Source organism: Rhyacophila brunnea, unplaced genomic scaffold (genome assembly GCF_057557595.1).
Source record: "Rhyacophila brunnea isolate RB1 unplaced genomic scaffold, BYU_Rbru_1.0 scaffold_2, whole genome shotgun sequence".
Classification (NCBI taxonomy): Eukaryota; Metazoa; Arthropoda; class Insecta; order Trichoptera; family Rhyacophilidae; genus Rhyacophila; species Rhyacophila brunnea.
In genome coordinates this window covers 4,215,080-4,242,095 of record NW_028232859.1, presented here as the reverse complement: position 1 = coordinate 4,242,095, position 27,016 = coordinate 4,215,080, and the positions used below count along the sequence as shown (strand labels likewise).

Genomic DNA, 27,016 nt, shown 5'->3' with positions numbered 1-27,016 from the left:
AGATGTCAGTTGAGGCTAAGTAGGAAAAGGAAATCAAACAAACATAATACATATTACTTATAGATTGCATTTCAAGGGCCCGCTTCGATGGAAATTAAATTGGAAAGATATCTAAAACAAAGAGCTTTTTGAGAAGAGGCTTTTTTAAAGAAGGGAACACCTAATTCTAAGCCATACTACTCATATTTGGCTTTTTTCGTCGAAAGTTTTTCGACCCCTCTTTTAGTATATTCTGTGAAATTAATATGTGAATCACCAGACAGACATAGAAAACTTTTAAAAATTGAAACAATTCCTACCCAAAGCCCTGTAACACTATTGTAACAAATAATTGATTTTCTATTCTATTGTATAGTATAAAATTATTAAAATGTATTTTTAAATCATAAATACATTAATACATCAATTATCAGAGGTGTATTTTTGTTATTAGGTTAGTATGAACGATGTCGTCAACACCCTGTATAACCCGTTGTTTACCTTCAACTTACAACAATGTAATTGATAACAACACCTGGTCGTTCTTGACACAATCAAAAGTCATTACGTTATGCCAGGCACAGGAAAAAGAATTTAAAAAGAATGAACTTAGAAGTTAGATCACGAAACAAAACTTGTATTGCTTCAGATTGTAGAGCAAAGCTCTATGACTTTTAAATCCGGGACCCTTGACTTTGTAAGCAGTGACTATTCTACTAGCTACAAATTTAATTATGTTAAAACCAACTATATTGTAATATATGTATGAATATAATATAAAGAAAATAACTTTGTTAAAAAAATCATAATCACAAGGTAATCCAATGAAACTTGAATAGTATTTCAGGGTCGTGCAGAAGCCTAAGTTTTCTTATATTATTTAAAAGATACTCAAAAAGGTAAAAAAAAACTACACAGTTAACACGTTTTACGAATTGTTTTCATAGCAGCTTTAAACAAGTGAACATAAAAAATAAGCTCATTTAACCATTATTATTATCTAAGGCTTTCCCGTTGAAAAGTTACATTTTATTTCGCATTGTTCGCCGGAAGGTTGGTGGCTAAAGCAAACACTTTATACTAATTCAATATAATTATATACATACATTACATTTATGGACGGATATTTTTAAATACTTTGATTTTTAAATTATTAAGATGCACCTATGCAGTAATCCCAACCACTCATTTTTGCGAAAATATATTAACTATACGATAAAAATAGCTGACGAAAATAGTTACATATTTAATTCATCGCCGGACTAATTTCATTACTCCCTTTCTTCGCGGTCTAGGATCGAGGCCACTCAGAAATGCAGACATCTTCTGAGTGACATGACTTTCCATCCCTCAGTTTATTTTGCATTTTTGTTAGCAGTCTGATCTCCAGATTATCTGGTCCATAAGAAGCGTTTTAGACAAAATTTATTAACTTAGTCTCTCACCTTTTGCCGTTGTGGATATATAATAATTATGGTTAATTTTATATATTCACATAGGTACATATTATACCTATATAAAAAATAATTGGATGCCTTCTAGGTGGGGTTGAAACAAAGTTTAATTATATGTGGAGAAATATGGGATAAATTTCAACACGTTTTAAAGAATATGATATTTTCAATCAATATGATAACATTATGCATTAAAATTTGTCACGTAAACAAAACACGCATTTAATATAGGTAATAAATATTTGAGGACATTTAGGAAGTTTTATATTATTTACTAACGTCTCCGCCAAATCATAGGTGTACATTGGCTGGACTACGTTACAAACACTCGAGTTCGTGAGCGGACACAGCAGTCCTCGGTGATCGAAATAATCACGAAGAGATGCTTCACGTGGCTGGGACATGTGTTCCGGATGCCGCCAGAGAGTGAGAGACACTTCGTACCCTTGTGACACAACCTCGAGGGTTCCGTCGCCGTAGCACGCCCTCCGTCAGCCTGCAGCGGTGCTGCAAAAGCGATATACGCGCCGCAGGTCTGGCATGGCGGGAGGTATAATATACGATTATACGATGAATCAATGAACTTGTGCTTGCCCTATGCTCCAATGTTTGGGCGCGAGAGGGTGAAAGAATCATTAAGGTCATTAAGTAATGAAGCAAATATCGGTTCAAATTCTTGATCTATGGCGACTGGCTTCACATTTCTATTTATTTATATTCTGTTCTGTGTATTTAGCTCATTTTTCATTCTTTTAGAGTACATATCTCACTTTTCCTTTCGCGTACATACTTGTATACACGACCGGGATTATAATTACTGTTGATTCACCGTTTTGCACAAGAAATTCAAGAATGCCTTCTGTGCAAACATTTGAAGATATGCTATGAGCAATACATATTATGCATCAAATAATAAAAAAAATGTAGCAGATTGCATTTGAATGAAATTTATTCGAAACTGAAGCCATTTTGTTTTGCCGCATGCGACTCTCTGACATTGACGGATTCACTTGCTCGAGTTATTGAATAAAATTTTATTATCACGAGCAACTTCTTTACTGTTTTTTTTTTGTTGTGGCTTAGATCGAATCGTTTTTTTTTATTCTCCAACACCTTCGTGATATCGTCTTTTATAGACAAAAAAACGAATTGAAGAGAAAGTGTTGTGGACGGCATTTTTCAATTTGCATATTATTATGTACTTATCCGTACTCGGCAAATAGTACAATCATGAATATCTAAAAATATTATTCATATCTCTAGATTTCATCTTCTAAAAATCTAAACGAATGACCACTTCACTATATTTACAACTATATAAACTTGTAAGTACCTTAAACCCTGTATGTCTCAAGTCGATTTTTCCAAAAATGATTTAAGTACACATTTTGTACCCTCAATAATTATCATATTATCTTTCGGGGATAATTCACATTTTGAGTATGTTCATAAAAGTAACCCGAAATTTCTACGTTTTCTGAATAGTGTTCTTATTAGATTTAAAATAATATATTGGCTATTAGGTACAAAAATATATTAAATTTATACAGTTAATATAAATAAGTACACAGCTGTTACTATATAAATCAAAACATGTTTTTTTTTTTTTGCATTTAACACTCTTTTTGCCCACGTGGAAATAAAATGGTAAATCACTGATTCTTCATCTATTTTTATTTATTGAAATATTTTATTAAATTTCGAGAAATCGTTAATATGCAGACATATACTAATTAGGTGACCTTAAGATACTGGTATTTTATACCGTGGTTCTGTGTTAAAATCCTAGTTTGTTTCACTATTATTAAAAACACTACTGTAATTGGCCCTCGTGGCATATTATAATGCTAGCAGCATCCTCCCAGTTATACTCGACACCTGCTCAATGTGTACAGTCTTACAGTTCTGCTTTACTGTAACGAATCACATAAGCCCACAAAGTCTTTCGACGGTTACTGGGTGTGACTTCAGTAAGAAAAGATTAAACACGTGGATCATGCAACCAATCGTTAAGATACCACATTGGACCTTGCAACGCCACGTGCTACGGATGTAGAGACTTTTCAAGCTAAAGGGCTACTGAATAGTATAGGGTAGATTGAGGACCTGGAGGATGCTGGCATAACTTGGCAAAAAGAAAGAAGACTCGCGAGCAACAGGGATTATTATAAACAATCTCTAATACACATAATATGCTCTACGCAACCCAGTGGACATAGAAGAAGCATAATAATAATTGATTATAGTAAACATTTTAATATAGATCGTCTTTAGCGTATTATAACGTTATCTGTTATTCATTAAATTCGTTATCGACAGATTCTTGATCAACTTAGATTCACTTGTAAGTACATTGTTTATTATATTAATACTATCGACTGAAGGTACTTGATGGAATTTTAATTTAAATTCTAGTGTATTCAAGCTCTGTACTATTTCATTTAAGTCGTTTTTTGCGACCCGGGTTTCGCCTTTCGGCGTCTTCAGGCGCCGTGTACACTCACCAAAGGTAAACACACACTGACAACGAACTCTCTTTACTCTAGCTTATATAATAAATCAATACAATAAAGTAGGTAAAAACTCCATTACCGACCTATCAAATCAAAGGTTAAAAAAAATAATATTGAATAGTTGAAGTGTCAGTAAAAAATCTAATTAGTAAAAACCTTATCTTATTAATAAGAATACACTCGATAGCATATTATAATAAATCGTCAAAACCTAATAATAGATCATTATTCTTTATGAACAATAAAAATACTACATTCAAGAGGTGTAAGTCGTCAATTCTAAGAAAAATAATTAATGGGGTTAACTAATGAGATATTAGTCTTTAATAATACTCTTACATGGTACCTACTTTTTTATGACATTACTTTTAAAAAATAGATATAAACTCGCCTAATATACACTTATACATACCTAAATCCTCATCCATACATTCTCATACATACATATATAAATTTTGTATCAATAATATTGACCATAATAGAATGAAATAGTACAGAGCTTGAATCCATTAGAATTTACATTGTTTATTATTTATAGGTACCTACCCATTAATTACCAAATGTCGAATAGATGTACAAACATATTATTAATAGTAACATAGGTGATCAAGTAGATTGCACGGTTTATAGGGCATATTTTAAATACTATCAAAGATTACCATCATATTTTACTATGTAAACGCAGACATTATTAAATTTAAATGTGCATAATTGCTTTTATTTATTAAAACACACGCTTACTTTCATTGCCGCTAACTATCAAACACAATATTATAATGATTGACGCTTAGATGGCATTTAAATGAATGACCATTACCAGACGCAAACTATTACACTAAACATGCCATTATCGAATGAAAGAGAAAAATAAATTTAAAAAATATGAGAGAAAATGATGGATGAAAGGGAGCTCAGGCTGTATTGAGGAACACGCGATAATGGTGACCGCACGATAGCAAAATAATAAAACGTCTTCCAGTTGTTTACGGTTAATATCAGGTTAACCCGATTTGGTGACATTGACTTTCACATTCTTTTGCAAACTTTCGGCTGGACATGCTATAAGTCGTTACTTTGGGCGACCGTAACTTTTTGATTATTTATTGGGTGAAGCAAAACGAAAGCTGATGTCTATAAGTAGATAGATTACTATATATATTCATTCAACCATAATATGTACAATGAAGTTTTTGTTAATTCTACAATGTTCGAGTTATTGCAGTTGACAGCACTTTAGTACCATCCATCAGAACAGTCAATAGATAATAATTAATGTTCGGTGTACAAATAGCAAAAAATTCGCACCCTGAGCGTAAAACCATAATGGGTACCTACATAAGAGCAAATGAGATCAGTTAGAGATATTATAGTAAAGATTTAATTTAGTACTAATCGAAAAAGAAGAAAAGTCGAAAAAAAATCAAATAAAATGACAATATTTGGTTTATAGGTTTATAGTTAATATAGTCATTATGTCATATTAATTTATTAATTTCCGTGTTTTTTATACTTCTTTTGGCGCGTTTGGGAAATCAGATCAGAGTGTACTTTTGGCGTGTGACATGTAACACATAATTTTTTTTTCACACGAAAAAAAACGCACTCGATTGGATTCGAACCACCGACTGTTCGGTTATCAGCCGAACGCACTACCTTTACGCCACAGTATGATACTGCAATCGTGACGATTATACAGTATAATATTATAGTTTAGAATTGTTCCGTTGCCTAGGCAGCGAATTTATTATTGTCGGCCATTTGCAATTCCTTACGTAAACAAACGATTAAACGTCAGACAGTTGGTACTTTAAAAATCAAAACAACGAGAAACCATTATATAATTTAGTAATATAAGTTAAAGTGTATAGAAATAAACCAACGGCGTTCCAATAAGCGGTCCTTTTTCTGGAGTGTGTTTTTTAACAAGATAATTAAGAGCTTCCTAGTCAAAGAATCTAGTTTATCACAAGTTTTGTTTTTGTTTTGTTACGCCAAAGAAGTATAACTTCTAACGCGCGTACATTAGTACACACAACGATTTTTTTAAAATTAAAGTTATTAGTTGTTTTATATTTAAATGACGAAATTTTTAAAAAAAATGTACCTTGGCTTAACACTCACGATGTGAATAATTATTCTCTGCTTGAATATCATGTAAAGGTACCTATAAGTATATGTATATAATATTTAATGGCTTTATAATCTGATATGAATCTTGGCCGGCTCACGAAGTGGATTCCTAACATATTGATTGTACGAAAAATATGCTAGCTACTTGCCCAACGTATTGAGTCCATGTTCTGGACCCAATACGCACATTGGAAAATATGAATTTGGCAGTATCTGAGATCCAAGGCTCCATAAGTAGACATTTTATCAACTGTGAATCGCGGGAAAACTATTATTGGTGACAAAAATTGTTTGAACAAAAAAGTATGGATAATCTCTTCGTATTGCATCACTAACGGCATGACGCACGAGTAATAGAAAGAGAAGATGTGATCACGACGCTTTACAATTCGGCGTGATTCCCCCTTACCGTCGCGCAGTAGCTCTTTGCATAGTATGCTAGTGGTTTGAGGATAAGTGCAACGGGTACCCAAAAGATGACCAAAACATATTATTTTCATGATGAATAGGAAATTGAGTATAATCTTCATCGTCAATGCCCTCAACCGAATAAAATACGTTTATATAAATTGAAGTATCTCAATGGGAGGTGATTAGATGATTGCCAGTTTTGATACTAGAGAATAAATCCGAGCTTACTTGAAGTTGGACAATATGCCTGGTACCAATAGGTCTGTTATTTTAACAATTCAATTATGGTTAATATGTATTTATTAATAATGTTTAGAATATCATAGTATTATAGTTTTTTTTGACAAACACGCTATAATATTATACAATATGTTAAAACAAGGTACAAATTATAAACATTATAGTATTTCTTATTAATTAGTAAATCACAGAAAATGATCAACTTATGGCATGATACGTGAAAAATAATAGAAGATTTATTTAGATGAAATTATCGTGATTTCCCTAATTGAAACTAAAATTAGTCGCTTGTATAAATTTGAAAAAAAAACGGTTGACTCAATGCGCCCAATTTCAACATATCATAAGATTATGATATGTAATGAGGTGTAAAAGTATTTATAGAAATGATAACAAATACGTCATACTTAGCGATCATGCACCGACGACAGGAAAATATACTTAAACTAACCGCAAAGCTGTTTAGTTATGCAGATTTTTTTCACCTTGCATTCAAACAGAAATATCCCGCTCTAATAGGAACGAATCGTCACATAACTTTACAACACGCACTGGAAATAAACTATAGGGTCGAGATCACGAGCTCTCATCCTTTTTAATACACGTTTTACAATATTTAAGAAACCATCGCAATTGCATTTATTAACATTTAAATATAATACATAAAAAAACATTAAATAAAATTTGTATCAAGTATCAATTTTCACATTTTCTTCCATGTTATTTATGTTTACAAGTGATTTCGAAATTGTATTGCACGTTCATAATATGTTTTCATTTGGATAATCATAGTTCGTTTCGCTTTGTTAATTTACATGTCAATTATTCACAATCATCACATTTTCCTTCGTACTATCTTTACCAAGTGGATTATCAATTATCACATTCTTTAATAAACATTTTTTTTTGTTCAACGAATAAGACACAAGATTTGAGAATGTACCATTTTATATATTGAGTGTGTACGAGAATATGCATGAGATGTTTTCAAATTATGTATATTCAATATATTATAGAATGTTATATTCTCAAATCTTGTGTCTTATTCGTAGAATAAAAAAAATATTTTATTAAATTATTAGCTAGTCTAAGTACGTTATAAAAACTAAATAATGAAGTCATCCGCGACGTTGGTTAGTAATTAAGGAAATAATTGATACCGACCTTAATTTAATATACTAAAACCGATAGCCAACATTACAACGTAATTCGATAAGCATTTCATGTAACAACTACTAGTTAAAATCGTCGTAATTGACTAAGATGCCCGTAGCTTAATTGGAAAAGCATACTGGCGCGAGTCCAGCAGATACAGGTTCAAGTCCCAACGGATGTCGTATTTTTTTCTACAAAATGATTTTTTCTAGTGTGCATATGCATGAGTTGTTTTCAAATTATGTATATCACATTCTTATTAATTTACCCTACTAGTCACTGTCAAACACTTTTACATTAAAATTACCAAATATTATAATATTTAATCTCACTTTGCTAACTTATACTTGTTTACTGTCAAACATTACACTTTTAAAAGTCACTTGATGACTTTGACTTATCATTTCCATCAGAACCGATTTGTTTATGAATATATATATAATATATCGTCTCTGTTCTGGCAGAACACACTAGCTTGAGAATACTAGTTTTGAGTATTTTGACTTTGAAGTTGTTAAAATGTTTGAAATGGTCTATCATGTGAGTTTATTAAGTAATCGTAAAAAGGATGACTTTAAAATAAAGACTGTTTGTTTATGAAGGTTTCCAGACGGTAAAGTTTGAAATAAGGAACATTTTGGTAAGTATAACTAACTCAATATGTCATTTTTTCGAATTAGTGTCTTCTGCCAGAACAGTGACGATATATTCACACATTAATTTTATGCCGAATCAGCTTATTCCTACATTCAACTGAATTCTCTGATTCTGGGTCGATATATTATTACTTCTCTATACTTTTTACCAACGCCCAATATTCAAATATACATAACCATTGAAATAACAACGGATTTCGCATCAGTGACCTATAAGATTATGAGTCAACCTTTGCTCTAATGTAAGTGATTACTTGACAATGAATGAAAAAATATGAATGTCAAAAAATAAATCACGAGACTCTATTTTTTTATCACAGACACTGACTGATTCATAATAAGAACTAAGTAGGTATCTATAAGATAAAGATTTGCAAATATTGTTGTCGTATTCAAAGGTCATAGAAGTAGATTATTTCATTTTTAAAATATTTAATATAGGTAGGTACATAGTGGTGATTAGGGTTCGAATTACCGGTATTTCAAAACCGGTAATAAATTATTTATCAATACCAAATACAAGTTTCAATATTCAAAATACCGGTATTTTCGGTACCTATTAAGAAAGAACATTTATTGTTATATTTTCATTACTTACTACTAAGTATATTGTATATGAAATTTGATTTAGGTACTTACCTATACTTTTTATACTGCCAAAATGCAAATTTATTGACTGAACAAACTAAAGTTAAATAAAATTAAAACCAAATCCCTCAAATACACTTACAGAATTATCGCAATGAATTAACATATTTTGAAAAAGCGTGGCAAATATTTCCAATAATATATCTACTGATACAAAGTTGAATTTCACAAAGATTCTCCTGTACCCGAACTTATAGTATTTGTAAAAATTAGCAGTTCTAAATTACAAAGATCAAAATAATAAATGTAGTTAGGTACTTCAGGTCGCTATAAAATATTGTTTAAATGAATTTTAATATATTGATAGGTACTTCTTTGCTTCTATAATATGTTTTGACGAATACCGGTAGATATTCAATAAGAAATACCGGTATTGATATATTCATTCAGTATTGCGATTCCTAGTGGTAATAGTATTATTCACTACCATCATCATCTGGATAAAGGCCTCAATATAATATAATGTGCACGTATAATTTAATTAAAAACTATTTTCAGTGCGTTATGACGACAACGATATATTCATTAGTTTTGTTTATCTATCATCGACTTAACTAATGTTTTAAAAATTGTAACTGCGAAGAAAATCCATGCGCAATTCGAGTTTAATGTAAAATTATATTATGTATGATTCTCAATTTTTTTTTAATATTTTTCTACGTATTCGATTATGAGCCGGTGTTTCGTTATAGCAAAAACCGATAAGTGTTGAAATTCCTAATAAACAATACAATAATCATTGTCTGGCAGTATAATGAAATGGCTTGTTGCATGCATTATGGTATTTTAGTGGTGTGTGTGTGGTGTGTATGTGCTGTTTGAGAGTGTGCGTGCGGAAAGGAGGGCATTAGGGCGAGTCCCGCTGGAGGCTGTGTTGTGTATTTTCGTTTCACGAGTCGTGCGAAAGGTTTTTACGGCACGCGGGCCACATTCCGACGACGCCACGCCGCTCTGACCAAGGGGCCCAAGGGCCGACTTATTACTTACTATCATTTGAAAAGCGAAATAATATTATATATGAGTGGAGACGTACGAACGTTATTTCCGATTTTCATTTTAATAAATAAAGTTGTAATACCAAATACTGAAAAAAATATTCCTCTACGGTGGCCGAAATATATAAAATTGAAGCAGAAAAACGATATCTCAAATAAGTATTTTATTCAAGGATTGAAAAACATAGATGGGAGCAGTGTCAGAAACAGAAAAAAACCTTAGACCGAGTCGGATTCGAACACACGTCTTACAATTTCTTAGGCAAGGACCAAAGTTCCCTCTAATTTTTCTATAGCGTGTGCGGATCATCAACGCATCTGAGCAGTGGCGTAACTAGGGTTGGTGTCACCTGCCACCCGGTGCGGTAAATCTACTCCCCCCCCTCCCCAACAAACAAACACACACATACGATTTTTCATTAACGCATACACGCTCGACGTAAAATTTCACTTACGTGATCGCGTTAGTCGCACTTGACCGTCGCCTTCCGAGAAATGAGAAGAATTGTGCATGTGATGGTTTCGTGCATTCGAGAAAAACAAAAATCTGGCAGAGGAAACTTTATTTTACAATATTTTTGTGTGAGGACTGTGCGGGGTATGAAAACATGTGTGCGCACACCTTAGGGAACATTGGCACAGTATTTTCAACCATAATTTATTTTAATATTCTACTATAATTTTCCATCCTTTACCTACACCAAAACACTGCATGGCTAGATTGGCTACTATATTTTTTTCAGAAATACTTTAATTTTATCCGCATTGTAGGTACTGTAACAACCAGTGGCGAAGGGTGGAGGTAGGCTGTTAAGATCCATCATAAATGGTGCACGCTAAAATTTGTCAGCCATACGTTTTTGTTTTCATTGAAATAAGACTACAATTTATAGATGGTCTTGGTTAGTTTTTAAAATTCTATTAAACCATGAAAAAATCAAGCCATAATAGATAATTGTCAAAAAATAGTCATCTATCTATAAAATATCAAAAATTATGCAATTTAATCATACATAACTTTGAATATTTTCTAGATATGATAAAATGTTTTGCATATTATGGTGTGGTTTAGGCAGGGCTTAATTAATTTAAAAAATGAACCAACAATATGTGTAATATGTATTCTTAATCCAACGAAAACAAATAAGTAGAATGAAAAAGTCTGCACAATTTTATGTAAAATATACCAAAACTATTATGGTTTGGTTTAGGCAGGGTTCATTGATGTTTAAAAATTAACCAATACTATTTGTAAATTGTAGCCTTGGTTCAATCAAAACAAATGTGTATGACTAACAAAGTTTAGTGTACACCATTTATGACGGATCTTAACAGCCTACCTCTAACCTTCGCTACTGGTAACAACACAGAATAGGTACTGAGTAATTTTTTTTCACAATATAAGTGCAAAAAAAAGATTAAATAATTAAAAAAAAAATACCAAATGGTGGCATATCGAACAGACAATTTTTTCTCTTCTGGCTCCAAATTTGTACTTCGCGTCTCCACTAAATGGACCCAGAGTGATTGAAAACCATCAATCCTCAATCAGGTCTATACCCTCTGTCTCATAGAAATAATTATTATGATACATTATAAGTATACGACATACACAATTTAATTTATGCAACCCCCGGATTTCGCTTTCCAATTACATGCTGTACCTACAATATTATTATATTGCATATGTGCACAGTTATGCGCTTCCGGCGCGAAGACTGGCCGGCTTTCGCCTTTGGCAACCGGAAGATACGACGTCGCGTCCAAAGACCAAAATTAATTCGATCCATAAAAATAATATTATTGCACACACAAAAATTTGCATAATATGCGAACATTATTGTTAAATTATGTTTTTCAGATGTACGCCATTGTGCCGATTACATAATTCATAGAGATTATGAGTAGGTATATTATGCCACGTACTAACAGTATAAGTTTAAAAACAAATACATTTCGGTTTTAATCATTTTTTTAGATTTAGGAGCAAGTGTTAATAATATGAGAGAAAGAGTAAAAGTGTCTCAAAATTGTATTGGTCGTAATAGTACAATAAGAGCTCGGCCATTTTGGGTTTCTTGATTTTGCCAATTTACAGAGAACGAATCATCAGATGAAGATTAAGTTGACTTAAAGTCTGTATCATCTATCTGGATCGATCCGCTGCTTGAGGCCTCTCCTAGCTCATTCTACTCTTCTCACTTCGTAGTTATTCGCTGTCACATATATCAACTGTTAACACGATATGTTCCTCGACGCAGCGGGTTTTAGGGTCGTTTAGTGCCCATAGGGTACCACTGTATGAGTGTATTTGTCCCACGGTTGTCCGCTCACAGAGTGACATGTCCAGCCCGCTGGCATTTCAACGCTACTCGTTATTTAAGGATTTCTCTCACAATACGGGACATTTTTGACATGATAATTTTTAAATCAACCAATTGCGGGGAGTTAATACAATTACAAGGAATTATACACACTCTAGTGCACGCCAACCAAGGTCTTGGGAAGTTGCTCATGGGACACTTTCGGCACAAATTTGAAGAGCGCCTAATGTTCGTTACGCCACGGTGTACGCCTGCATACCGGGTGTTCAACGATAATTGGCAGCCAACGAGCAAATGGGCAGTGAGCAGGAGAGGAGACAGTTGGTTATTATCGATTTTCAATAACGTATATCTAGCAAACCGTTGGGAATTCAAAAAATATGTATAGAAACAATTTTATAGGAAAATTAATTAGCTTTTATTTTTATTTGAAACATTTTTTTTCTACATGTACCGTTTCCGAGATATAAACGAAAAACCAAAAAAATGGACCTTTCGACCCCCCTCCCGTCTTTAGCTCACCTTCCAGGGGCGGGGACTTTTAGTATGTTTACCTACTAACTACTCCTGAAGTCTGAAACTGAACTGACTGAAGTCAAAAATTCTCGCATATTCCATGCACTCTACAATATATTCATTGATGGACTTGATTAAAAAAACAAAAATTTATCTTCCCTTATAAATTGTGTTTTCGTTTAATTCGTTTACGTATGCTGTATAATTGTATAGTCTCGGTAAGAACATTTTTCTTGTGTAATTATAGACACAATAAGTTGAATCATTTCATTCTTATTGATACCCAGCTGTAACCATACTCGGAAAAAATATGTAAGTAATATTATGTACCAACCATAATGAACTTATAAACATTGAGTAAATTCTTTAAAACCACACAAAAACATTCACAGACGGTTAATAAATAATAAGTTAAAAATAATTGGCGCTTCCAACAATGCAAAATCGCAACTATTTAAGTAGTGTGGTAAAAAAAATCACGAGATGGAATGCAATCCTTTTAGAAGGCGATAAAGGCATTCCGAGATGTTCCCTATTACAACTATAAGCAATTTGTGGTGATTTCAACACGCAAGTATAAAATTGCTATTAATACATATACTTATAAAAAACCGTCTTTATCTTTCTCTGAGCAAATAATATATCATAGAGTTATATGTGAAACGAGTGAGGAAAGAATAATAATATGGGCACAAAACAAACATGTGCACCGGAGTATAGAATTGCAGCATTTATAAGGCTCTGAATAACTTACTTAATATCAATGTATATTTTACACATGTGCGAATTTAGTCTTTTATAAATAATGTAAAGAATGTATACCAGATTTAAGCCGTGTCCGAAAATTTGTACGTATGCAGTTGGCCGTAACACAGTTTACCGTGATATGTTGTAGGTATCTATATCAAATTCATGATTAAATAAAACACAAAATACGTAATAAAACCCACCGGAATACAATGAAAAGATAGAAGAAAATGGGTAGGTAGCTAGAGTAAATTATAAATACAACCATTTCGTATACTTTGTGTAAAATTCTAGTAGGGTCGTAAGTAGGGATTGCAATACCGGGACCCCAGTATTTATCGATACCGAAATATCGGTTTTTTAACTAACCTTTTTGAGAGCATAATTTATTTCAAAATATCATTAGATTCAAGTTATTTGAAAGAGTAAGTATTTTCACTATATTTTTTTCATACAATATTGATGTATTAATTAAAGAGATTTGTATAGCAATATTGATTGAAAGATACTTATGTTTTTTAACATATACTGGTATTGATATTTTTATTCGGCATTGCAATCCCTAGTCGTAAATATCAAGTTGTACCTATCAATTAATATCTTATAATAATGATAGCGCTATTATCAGATATTTGATACGAATCAATATCAAATTAATGTTATTATTGAATCTAATAAAATTGGAGCATTACAGTCTGCAATGCTCCACGAACGCTTATTTTTTTTTAAATTTAAATACTATACGGCCATCTCTTTACGGCAAGACAGCTTACGGTGAAATGTGCTACGGCAGAAACCCCCAGAAAGAAGCACGCATAAAAAAACTACAAAAAACCGAGTGGAGTTCGCAAACCTGTATTTCGCTCGAAAGACAAGACATTGGTAAAAATCATGTGTTCGAATCATATTTATTCTTCTGTTCTTTGTTCTAGTATTTTAAAATTACATTGGTAGGTATGTATTTGAGGTTTTTTTCTTATCATTAATACTGTCGTCTGGGGTTTATCGATAGAAATTTATTTTTAATACCTACCAATACGTTTAAAAATTATATAGAGATCGTTAATCCCAGATCTTCATAATATGTGTACACTGAGTGTCACCATAACCATACATAGAAACTCAAATGGAAAATATTTAAATTTGTAACAACAAGGTGCATGTTTTTTCTCACTTCCACTAAGACATTTTAATAAGTCGCCGATTTCGACATCGTAAGTTAGACGGCTATCTCTTGGTTCTGCATTACGGCGTTAGTATATAATTACGTATCTACGTATTTTTTCGTTTGACTTTTCTTTAAATTTAAATCATTTTTAAATAGAAATTGCATTACAAAATATAGAAAAATAGAACATCTCTACAGAACTAGGTACTACAATGCGGAGAAAATGGATCGTAAAAGAAATACGTAACGTGACAAAGCATAATATATCATAGCACTAGTGAGTAAATAGTATTAGTAAATTTTTCATTATATCATGCTTGGATAATGAGTTAAGTACTATTATTTATTTTGTCACACTCACAGTTTACTACAATTTTAGCACGCAATTTGCACGCAGCAAATGTAAAATTATGGCATATCTAGTAATATCTACCCTGTGATTACTCACGTAGTTATATTTCCCGAATACTTTTTTATTACACAACAAATTCGGAAAGCACCAAATTAATAACACACAATGACTCATTGGCCAACAACTTTCCCGTGAGCCGCGCCCGTTTTTCTAAATTCACCCCTGCAAGTACCTCTATATGTGTGTATATTAATATTTTCATACACACAGTCATTTTACGATTATGGATATAGCAAATGTTCTGTGTAGGTACAACGAACTTGGTTTCGTATGGAATTTGTAGCGAATTATTAATCGAATAGGACAACACTTGCTGTGAACCAAGAATGTTGCAAATTTAATCTAAACACAGGAAATTACTTTCAAATTATTATTGAGTCTTGTACATTATGTGTGATTTATCTTCAACGCAGATATTCTCATAAGAAAGCAAGCTCCGTCACAAGACGATACTCCCTAAACCCTGATGATACACCCCATCTCCATTCAATTTCAGGTACTTTTTCCATAACGGATGCGGCCAGCAGCACACTGACCTCGCAAGATTCCTTTCAGGGACTGACGGTACAAGTAAAATAATGTTTGAAAGGCTTAAGAGTTGAACTAGGTATTTTTAGAATGTACATTAAAATGAGACTGGGGCGAACACATTACCACCACGTCACGTGTGACAAATATTAGTATATCTATGGTTTCGTCATTCCGCACTATATTTTTAATGAACATTATCTCTGTAAATTCAATTATGGAAAGTAGTTTTTCGGATTGGGAAGAGGAGATCGAAACTGTTGTTACTTTTGCAGTTATCGATTAACAAAAAACATCGGTGCGTGTACTTATGTATGCGCGTTAGAAGTTATACTTCTTTGGCGTTACAAAACAAAAACAAAACTTGTGATAACCTAGATTCTTCGACTAGCTCTTAATTATCTTCTTAAATTACACACCCAAGAAAAAGGACCGCTTATTGGGGCGCCGTTGATTTATTTCTATACACTTTAACTTATATTACTAAATTATATAATTATTTCTCGATGTTTTTATTTTTAAAGTAACAACTGTCACTCTGACGTCTATTCGTTTGTTTACGTAAGGAATTGCAAATGGCCGACAATAATAAATTCGTTGCCTAGGCAACGGAACAATTCTACTATCAAACTTGCGTTTGTATACAGCTGACTGATTCGCAGCTAACTTCATACTGTCGCGCACTTTCGTAACGGTGTGCGCGCAGCTCTCAATTACACTCTCTACCAACATTGGGTCAAGCAATTATTAGAAGTCAAAATTGCGTATTACTCCGTTTTCTGCGCGTTTTTGAATAAACATTTTTATAGTGACATTTAGTATTTTTAATATTTGGGTGATGGATAGAACTACGTCTACCTAAGCATCGTAACCAATATACATACTGCACTGGTAATAAACGATTCTTATATTCATTTTATAAGCAATTAAAATAAATTAAGTCATGCGGGCAAGAATCTAAAGAACGCATGCAATAATCGAGTAAGGACCGAATGCATCATTTCTTAAACAAATTCTTAGAATTTATCTATCTATGTGCTGGACAAGATACAGACAAGATACTACATAGGGGTACAGATTACGGATAATAATCAATTTAATGTTTACGATTACAAATTACAGTCGTAACTAAAATTAATATTCTTTAGACTAAATATAAAATATGTAGGACGTTTAAATTTTCTATTTATTTAAGAAAAATACAGAGTAATACTTTTGTTAACAATACAAATAATTGGCAATAAACCACTTGTATGTCTATTGTATATTGTTTTGCAGACTATATGCGGAATAATTAATTAAATGAATACATTTATAAGTATTAAAAAAAATGAAATATTCAATTATTGCGGTGAAAAGAGCTGTGTAAAAAACACGTGTTCAAATACACGTCACATTCCATCAAAACAAATTGAAAAAAATATATATTTTGTACGTCACGATAAGAATTTCTTTCAATGCCACTTTATTGACGTTATTGAAAATATACAATTTATTATTAAGACGTTGGAAGCGACATTTTTTCTTTCTTTAAAGAAGTTATTAATTGAAATGACTATATTTTACATTATTCTTCACGTCTGTGGTCCAGAAGAAAATATGGAGTAAGTAAAACTATAACTGCCGTGTCTTGGTGGTATGGTAATATGCAAATACTGGGTGCTGATACCTGTGGAAGGATCTCAGATGATCTTTTAGAATGAATGAGTTGTATTTTATAAACCAAAGAGATAATCGCTATGATTGAAAGGTCCTAGTGGAGACCCATAGCGGTGGACGCACGATATCAACTGAACACTGGGTAAGAGCTGCATGTGATAGCACGTAGTAGAAATCAAAGAGAGAGGTGTATATCCCAGAGTAGAAAAACATATTAAATATGTTGACCGAATAGCTAAAATTTATTTATCTAATCAAAATGTGAACATCATTTTGAAAAAACCTCAGAAAAAAACAATTGAAAAAGTTAAACCGAGTGGGACTCAAACTCACACCCAAGGTCGACTGTATTCAAGCCGCGGTACTGAATTACGACTTACAATCAATGGTAGTGCTAGCTATTGATTATCTTCGAATGTAATGCGGTACCTAAATAAACTGTTTGCAATAATTTAAGATTTTCGATTGCATATTGCAACGGTTATTCGAAGTATAAGCAATAACTATCACTACCATCGAAGTTAACAGTTGAATGTCACGGCCCGACCTGGTATTGAATGACAAAATAATAAAAGCGTGGAAGTCACGTTGATAAATACTGAATAGTATGCTAAAATAGCGAAGAACAGATGGACGACTTCATAAAAAAAATGAATAATGTCAGAAAAGCCAAAAGATTCTATGAGTTCAAAATTTGAAGGAAGCAACTAAAGATCAATCTAGTAGTTGAAGATAATGTTGGTGTATGTACTGGCCTGCCAGGTTATAACCATAAAAAATTAATATGTACCGATTTAGCGGAATCTATAGAATCATTATAAAACGTTATGTTATGATAATTAAACTAGGTACGTAGCTTTATCGTTTACTCATTAGAGTTATAGGTATATGATATGGACTATTGATTAAAAAACATTAGTATTAGGAGTATGTTCAAAATATTGTTCTAAATAACTATTGGCAGTAAGTGTTGCTATGGTGAAATAATTGTATTTTTTTTTCACAACGTCACCACGGTCTATCTGATCTGTGAACGCAATACGGAAATAATAGCATGAAAATGTGTTTTAATCAATTTTGCCTTGCAACGTTAACGATATTGTTAATTTGAATTGTTAACACATGTTCCAGGCACTGCGCTGCATGAAATGCACCAGTTTAATTAAAACAAAAAAAAAAATACTCGCAGTTTATTATTGAGATCATAACACGATGCTATTTGACTTGTGTGCGTATTTTGTAATACGTTTATGTTGCGTTGCATTATGTATCAAAATAGTATCCAACTCATCTAATGTATGTAGTGAAGTGTGCCTGTTGAAGGCAGGTAGGAGATAAGTAACTGAAAAAGTTCTCCGACTGTCATATTTATATATTTTTTGTAATTTTCAAAACTTATTTTACTGATATACATTTATTGATAAGGCAAACCACTCCCAATTGGGAGGGCGATAACTATGTTCAACCAAATATCTTCGGGTGTTGATATATTCCACTTGCGTGAGGGTGAATTTAGGTGGATGTTATTTTATAAATTATTCTTAAAATAGGGTCTCCTTAGCAAACTCGGTGTACTTAGAAGTACTATAGATGTATAATTGTATTTTCATTTTTATGTATGTTTATATTATGTTCTCTTTTTATATTTTCATTGTTATCCCTTTTATTACTTTTCTTTTTCTTTCTTCCTTATCACACTGTTTCATGTCATGTTGTGAACGTCTTAAATTTATAATTTGTAATGTCCACAATATGTAAAATAAATAAATTGAATTAAATTGAAATGTGGATATCTTTGAGAAGACTCTTAGGGGCTGTTCAAGTAAGTGTCATTTGGAGGTCAAGGTATAATGAGGAGCTGTATGTACACACTGTATAGAGGCGATAAGATCACGTGGAATATGAAAATGCAGAGACTGCGCTGGATCAGCCACGTGAATAGAATGCCCTGAATGTACGCAACCCCCGATGGCAAGAGAAGACCTGGACGGCTAAAATTGATATGGCTGGACTGTGCCAAAGGTGATTTGAAAATACTCGGTCAAAGCAACTGGAGAGTGTCGGCGCTGGATTTTCCAGGATGGAGGAAGTTTTTGAAGGATACCAAGACCAGCCAACGATTGTAGTGGCATAAAGATAAGCAACCACTTATTCAGTGTATGATATTATTTATAATCTAGTGACAATTTATAATCTCTATATTGTTTGTTATACAATATGCAATATCCATATTAATTCAAATATATTGAAAAAGTGGTTTTTACCAGGCACTTTCTTTTCATTATATAAATGTGGCATTAAAGGAAGGTAATAGAGGCGATGTAATAGAGTTTATTAAAAGCCTTAAATGGAGATGGACTGGACACATAGCTCGAAGAAGAGACAATCGTTGGACAAATCTAGTCATCCAGTGGTATCCAAGAAGTATAAAACGCCCGCAAGGTAGACCTAGATTCCGCTGCATCGATGAAATGATAAACTTCTGCGGAAGTAGGTACGTGGCAACGCAATGCAAAGGACCGAGAGAAGTGGAAGCAGCTTGAAGAGGCCTTCATCCAGCAGTGGATAGATTCAGGCTGATGATGATGATGATGAAAGGAAGGTATAATCATAATGCTGAGAAAAAGTATTTTTTTTTAAAGTGATATATTATGACAAGTCATGTATGGTTGTTGGCGGTTTTTTTGTAACTTATACATCTCAATATTCTAAATAACGATTGTTCATTGAAAAAATAACCTTTTATACGCTTATAAGATTAATGCAAAGCGTTTTTATAATGTATTATTGTAGCCGTCGATCGAAAATAAATAACCTCCCGGACAATAACCCCTTGTTTAAAAACCCCCCAGCCATTAACCCCCGTATAAAAATAAAAACTCTATAAATAAAATTTTCCTTGACAAAATACACAATTGATACATTTTTTAAAGTAAGTGCTTTTAAGTGTATAACGTTCATTTATACGACACTAAGATAAGAAATTTTGCGATAAACGATTCGTTAAAACATGAAAAAAATGAAATTCAAACGAAATTATGCATCAGTCGGTATTACAAGGACCTACGTACATACGTGTATATAGATATAGTTAATTTTACATTGGTTTTGTCATTAATTATCAAAGCATTGTAATCACAATAATAATTTGAATATTAACTGTTTCATAAAGCCTATAACACAATTTGTATTCTAAATTATCAATATGTCTTTGTTATGTTATGTTATGTTATGCTATTCAATATCGATATGTTTTTGATTCCCCGGTTACATCTTTCTGTATTTTCTGGCTTTATGTAGACTGTATTAACCAAACGTTAAAAAAACACTTCTACTGTTAAACAAGCATACGCCTGCGATAGAGAATGTTCGCTTCCGAAACCATAGGTCGAGGATTCGGATTCCACTTCTAACATATTCACGTTTTTGGTGGGATTTTAGTGGATTCATAGCATGGACCTGATACTTAAAGTAAATATAATATATATTGGAATCCAGAAGAATAAGGAAACAGATAGCTTAGCTTAGCGAAAACAGAGACTATTGAGAGGAGCATAGATAAACTCCCCATATCTTATACAGATTTTGTTGATTTTTTAAAATAAAGTACGATAAAACAACAGGGTTGGACAAAAAATGCTTGACAGAGAAAACAGTGTAACAATTAATTGCTGCAGAGCTGATCACTATAATCTTGCAGCATCTCAAATGTCAATGATGCGGAAGCGACAATGAATATATAAATCATCTTATTTGGCCAATGTCCGCATTATGATGGTCAAAGATGAAGGCTCCTTATTTAAGAAGTTAAAATGATCAATTACTACTTACTTAATCTTGAGATATTTATAGCTCAGCCAAACATCAAAGCGTTTTTGTACACCCAAATGTTTCTGAGAGAATGTAACTTGCAAGTATAAATTATAATACCACATGGTGGAAGCTAACATGTAATACTATATAGGTACGTACCCATTATGAAAAAAGTTTATGTTTTGTTTTTATAATCATTAACATTATATAAATATAATAATGGTGTAAATAAGCCTCAGTTGCGACTACGAAGCTTAATAATAATTTAAAAAAATCATTTCTCCTAAAAATAATCTGTCAAGAAACTATTTTAGGAGTCGGCAAAGATCCACATCGAAATACAGATCTAATTAAGGCCATTGGAAGAGGTTCTCTACTTCCTCTGGAACCTATTTCAATGGTTAACTCCGTTTAGACATTTTTGTGGGTTACGCCACTTGTGCTCTGTCCACCTCAATTATGATTAGGTATCTGATAACTCTGTATAATTCAATACAAAACTTGCACTATATATATAAAAGCTGTAAAGTCTTTCTTTAGCTGCAGAGGATTAAACGAATTCAAGTGATATAGGTATTATTTTTAAAGATGATTGAAGTTTTTACAATATCACCACATACCTATTTATTAAAGAAACTGCATTGAAATATACCACTGATGTACATGAAAAGATTAATATCAATTTCATTTCCACCGTTGGAATATATCCCATGGAGATGGTGTATAAAATGTTGTTATAATTTTCATAATAACCGTATATAATTTGAATGTTTTGGTTTGACTTGTCCTACTTCAAACACTAAAAACAAAAAGAAATATGTTTTGTGGAATAATATTAAATGATTGTTTGAGAACAGGACCTCATTTAAGAAGAATGAATGTTGAACACAGTTATGAAGACTTTACAATCGCTTATTCAACTTTTAATGAGATTTATTCAATTTTGTCCACTGGTTCACTTGTACATATTAGTTCAATCATATGGACTTCAATTAATCAAGTTGAAGTTAAAAGTAATACATGCAGTAATACATTGAAAATCAGAAGATATAAGAATAAATCCATTGAAGAATTTAACTCCATTAATAAAACTGAAATTAAAATACAAAGTGTTACTTACTTTTTTCAAATAGATTCACAAGAAATCACAATATCGGTTCTAAATCACAGTGATTTAAATTTTACCATCACTAAATACTATACTTTGATCCGTTCACTTTTTGATAACAGCTACACACGATACCAATAATGGAAAATTCGGACACAATAATGAAAATGCACCACTCATGGAAAGCGTCGCTTTTCCGAACGACGTCGCAATTTTCAACGAGTTTTCTTTTCGTGAAAAACGAACGCGACGCCTCGATCCGAACCACTTCAGCCTGAGGCCTTTTCACTACTGCACTGATAGCACACCCCGCGCCTATGCACGGCGCATTGGTTATCTCTGTTTGCACTACAACAGTGGCGGCTAATCTATTCCTACTCACGTGCCAAAACAGTAAAAATTAAATAAGTAACTCAGTATGCTATATAGTAGATTTTGTTAAATGGTAATGTGCAAGACACATAACGAAGAAGAGACAATCGCTGGATAAGTAGCCATTCATCAAAACGTGCGAAAGCTAGCCATAGAGTCCGCCAGATATAATCATGCTTCTAAAATTGGAAACTCATGTTTTATAAAACTAACCTATACTAAACTTCAGGTTAAACTGTATTATACTGCAGAAATTATACAAAAATGGCTATGTATACTAATAACTCTTTTGAATATCAAATTTAATGAATTTAGAATTCAAATTAATTAATACGAATCGTCTCGCGAACCACCCATGCTTTTTAATAAACACCAGTGGTATTCAATGTGTCAACGGCTTGATGTTTAAAAAAATATTTTTATAAAACAAACCACACTAATACATAATTTTATTATATACAATTGCGCAGTATCTTTAAATTCTAATGAAAAAAGTGTTATTTTATTATTTATAATTTTAAGAACCTTTTCTTTTTCTTTTCTTTCGACCATGTCCGATTCTAATAGGATCATATGAGCCTCCACAGAGTGGAGGTTTGTATTGACAGATTTTATTTTTACGAAAAATGGATGTCAGCCACTTCCTCAACCTATTAGGTCCGTACTCTGACTCATACACAAATTGTAAAACAATATGTGTACTTGCCAGAACCAGGATTCGAACCTGGGACCCTCGACACTATAGACCGGCGCTTAAATCACGCGGCCATCGTGGGTGTTATATTATATAATATTAGATTTTTGTTAGCAACTTGATCTTTCGAATCGTAAATTACATAATACTTCAGGTAGTTCATTCATCTGTATCGCCGCCAAGATGGCAATATTCCAGATAACTTTAACAAGACTATAGCAAATCGTCCTAGACTCCTGCATATGTGTTCTGCGAGGACTGTTAAGCCGCGATCCGCATTGTTTGTGTAGCCAAAGATGATGTTACAAACATTAAATTACGTATTAGCTATACCACAAAAATGTTAGGGCGAAAAATTAATAATAATAAAAAAACATCTAGAGAAATGGAGAAAATGGAAATACGGGAGAGTAAGATAGCGTATAATTATGATCCAGCCAAGTGGAGGACGCCACGGAATTTTAAATATCTTCGGCTATGCGGTTAGATGAACGTCGGGATCATTGGAGAGACACAATTAGGACATTAAAATAAACCATGAACATGAGAAAGGTATGAAAGAAATAAATTTATTGATAGTATGATTGTTCGATTGCAAGAACCGTGAAGGAAAACTCCGTGAAAATATTTGAAAAGCGCTGAATGCGTGAGTGTTTTTCCTAGCCTCGCACGGCGGCAATGTAATGTAATGTAAAATTTCTGTTATCGGTGTTGGTTTTATCAAAATAAAATTTCAATCGTTGTGCGATGACGTGTCATAGTTTTTTTTTATTATGATTTTTCTTATCAACATTTCTGAAACGGGATTTTGCGGTTTACACTTTCAAAGAATAAACACAAACTTTACGGTCATCATTATCTACAGCCAACTATAGTGAAGTAATAAGGAAACCTTTAATCCGGGATGATTTCACTATTTTAGTAGAAAAGTGAATGACTTGACCACAATTTGAAAAGATCGCGGTAGGCCAAGAAAAAAAATATGTCTGTGTTTGTGAAAACATAACTAATATATTATACCTACACGTGGGCGCAAAAAAATCAAGACCAACGTGAAGATAACATAATATATTCTATATTATTGTTTAGTACTTACATATTAATATAATCGTGTGAAATAGATTAACTAAATGTGTAAGAAAAGGCGTATATTATTATTAACTAATTACTTTTTTATTCAACGAATAATTCATAAGATTTAAGAATGTAACATTCTAATTATTATTGAACATACATAATTTTTGAAAACACTTCTGAGAAAATTATTAAAACCAATAGAAAAAATCTTTCTTAAAAAAATTAAGACACCCCGCAGGAATCGAACCTGCATCTCTCGGGTTTCGCGCCCACGCACATAGACCACTATGCTAAAGGTACCATACTTAATTACGACAAATTTTAACTAATGGCTCTTACAATACTCTCTGAAGCGTTTTCTAAATTGAGCTACTATTGGCTATCGGCTTTTGTATTTTAAAAATACTATTAAATTATTATTATCGACTAGGTGGAAATCCCATCGAAGTATGTACGAACTAATATTAAATTGAAATTCTTGTCAATTATTAGGAACTTTATGCTCGTATCTATAATTTAGGAATATGTCTCATGTAAAATAAAAGTAAAGGGTTGTCAATTGATACCTTGTCCGATCATATTTTTTTACTACTGCCAAGGATTACATCTAGCGTATGGAAGAGTATTATTCCACAATCAATAATATCATACATATGATTTATACAGCGAATATATGTGCCACTTAAATGATTTGGAAAGATACAAGAAGATTGGCAAGTGACAGATATACATATCTACATAATTAGCGACTTTATATATGTTAATTGATTACTTAATATATTATCTAGCACAAAATCCAAATATTTATAATCTATAAGGATAACGGAGACATAAACTATGTGAGTTAGTATGCATACCCTCTGAGCGTAGATACTACAGTGGGAAGTTAACAGACAGATGGTAACCAAGGCAACCATGACCCACAGTGTGGTATAATACTGATGATAACGAAAGTCATATTGGACATTTTTGTTCAATTCGCCCAGCAACTGAAATGACACAGAAAACGATATTTTTGTTAAAGTAAATATTTGCTCGATTAATCAAACAAATGGAGTGTACAAAACTGGCAGACGTAATATTATATAAAAAAAATATGTATCAAATCGAGTGAAAACAATAACATAAGAAAATACAGCACTTACATTACGTTAAAAAATTAATAACTTTAAGGCCGTTTCTATGCGTATAACGGTGAAGGTGAATATGTGTACTTAGATGATTTTTCGTTAAAACAATGTTGTTATAACAGATGAAATGTTATACCATATTGCTACCTACATTGATTTTTTTTATAAAGTTATAGAAAAACTGTACCTACCAGACTCATGTGTATTTATCTGTTTACCAAAGACTGCAATGAGCTGATCCTGGTAGACTCAGGTCTCCATGGCATCCATCATTTACACATTTACAGTTTACACCATACCGCCGCGCCTTACGAGTAAATGTATGACATAAAATACATTTTTTAATAGAATGAAATCACATGGATTCACTGAAAACATCCGCTACTATACTAAAAATGAAATTACTGTATCCATCTGTCATTTTGATATATTTGCCTTTTGATACCTAAACCACAGCAGTCTGTATGTCTGTTTGTTTCATTATAACTAAAAAACTGCTGGACCAATATTGATGAAACTTTCACAGCTTATATAATACACTGTTAGTACCTATCTACCAGTTTAGTATTAACACTTCATTGTTCGCTTTGATATCCCATTTAAATAATTAAACAATTCAAAATTTCAAGGTTTTGAGTTAATAATTCGATTCGACGTAGAAAAGTCTTCTCTTTACAATTCAATCAAAAAGTCAAAAATCTCTTAAATACGTCATAAAATCGAAAACCATTTCCGAAATTAATCATTAATTCAGTTATATACTGGAATTTCTGAGTTAATTCCTTATTGAATTATAAAATTTAATTGTGAATTGCTGAATAAACATGCATTTTCCTCAAAATCAAGGCCCCAAATTTAAAATGAGAATTTCTGCAAAAATTCAAATGCTATTATTTTGGAACAAGGTTTTTTGAGTTGTTTCCCTATTGGCCTATTGAAATATATAGGTATTGGCTTGATGGAGAGACCCAAAGTTGCCTGCTAGTAATTCGCTTGTAATAATGGCAGTGTAAAACAGAGTTCTAAAAAAATATTTTATTTTATATCAGGAAACATTATGATCACTAGACCACACTATAATTGAATATATGAATGTATCATCAGAAGGAAGTCGATTTTGACATCATTTTTGATAAATACTTATATCATAATGACATACTATTAAAATTTATACGATTCAAATAAACATAAATTTTGATTGCATATCAATAAAAATCGATAGGAAAAAACCCGTTATTCGTTCTTATGCACGATATCTGCACAATTTCCAACATTTTATTTCCTGAT

At 32.3% G+C, this 27,016-nt stretch overlaps 1 protein-coding gene across 3 annotated transcripts in view; it reads right to left on the bottom strand.

Annotated features, from left to right (window-relative positions):
- The window catches only part of LOC147071714 (uncharacterized), a 114,401-nt gene that overhangs the window by 17,192 nt on the left and 70,193 nt on the right, over window positions 1–27,016 (bottom strand). The window contains exon 1 of one of the 3 annotated variants that reach the window (XM_085947039.1): window positions 22,469–22,749. The exons of 1 other annotated variant lie outside the window; for it this stretch is intronic. The gene's annotated coding sequence lies outside the window, so the exon portion shown is untranslated. Of the gene's footprint in view, window positions 1–22,468; window positions 22,750–27,016 lie in introns of those variants that run through there. One more of the 3 variants, XM_085947040.1, reaches the window with a different exon arrangement.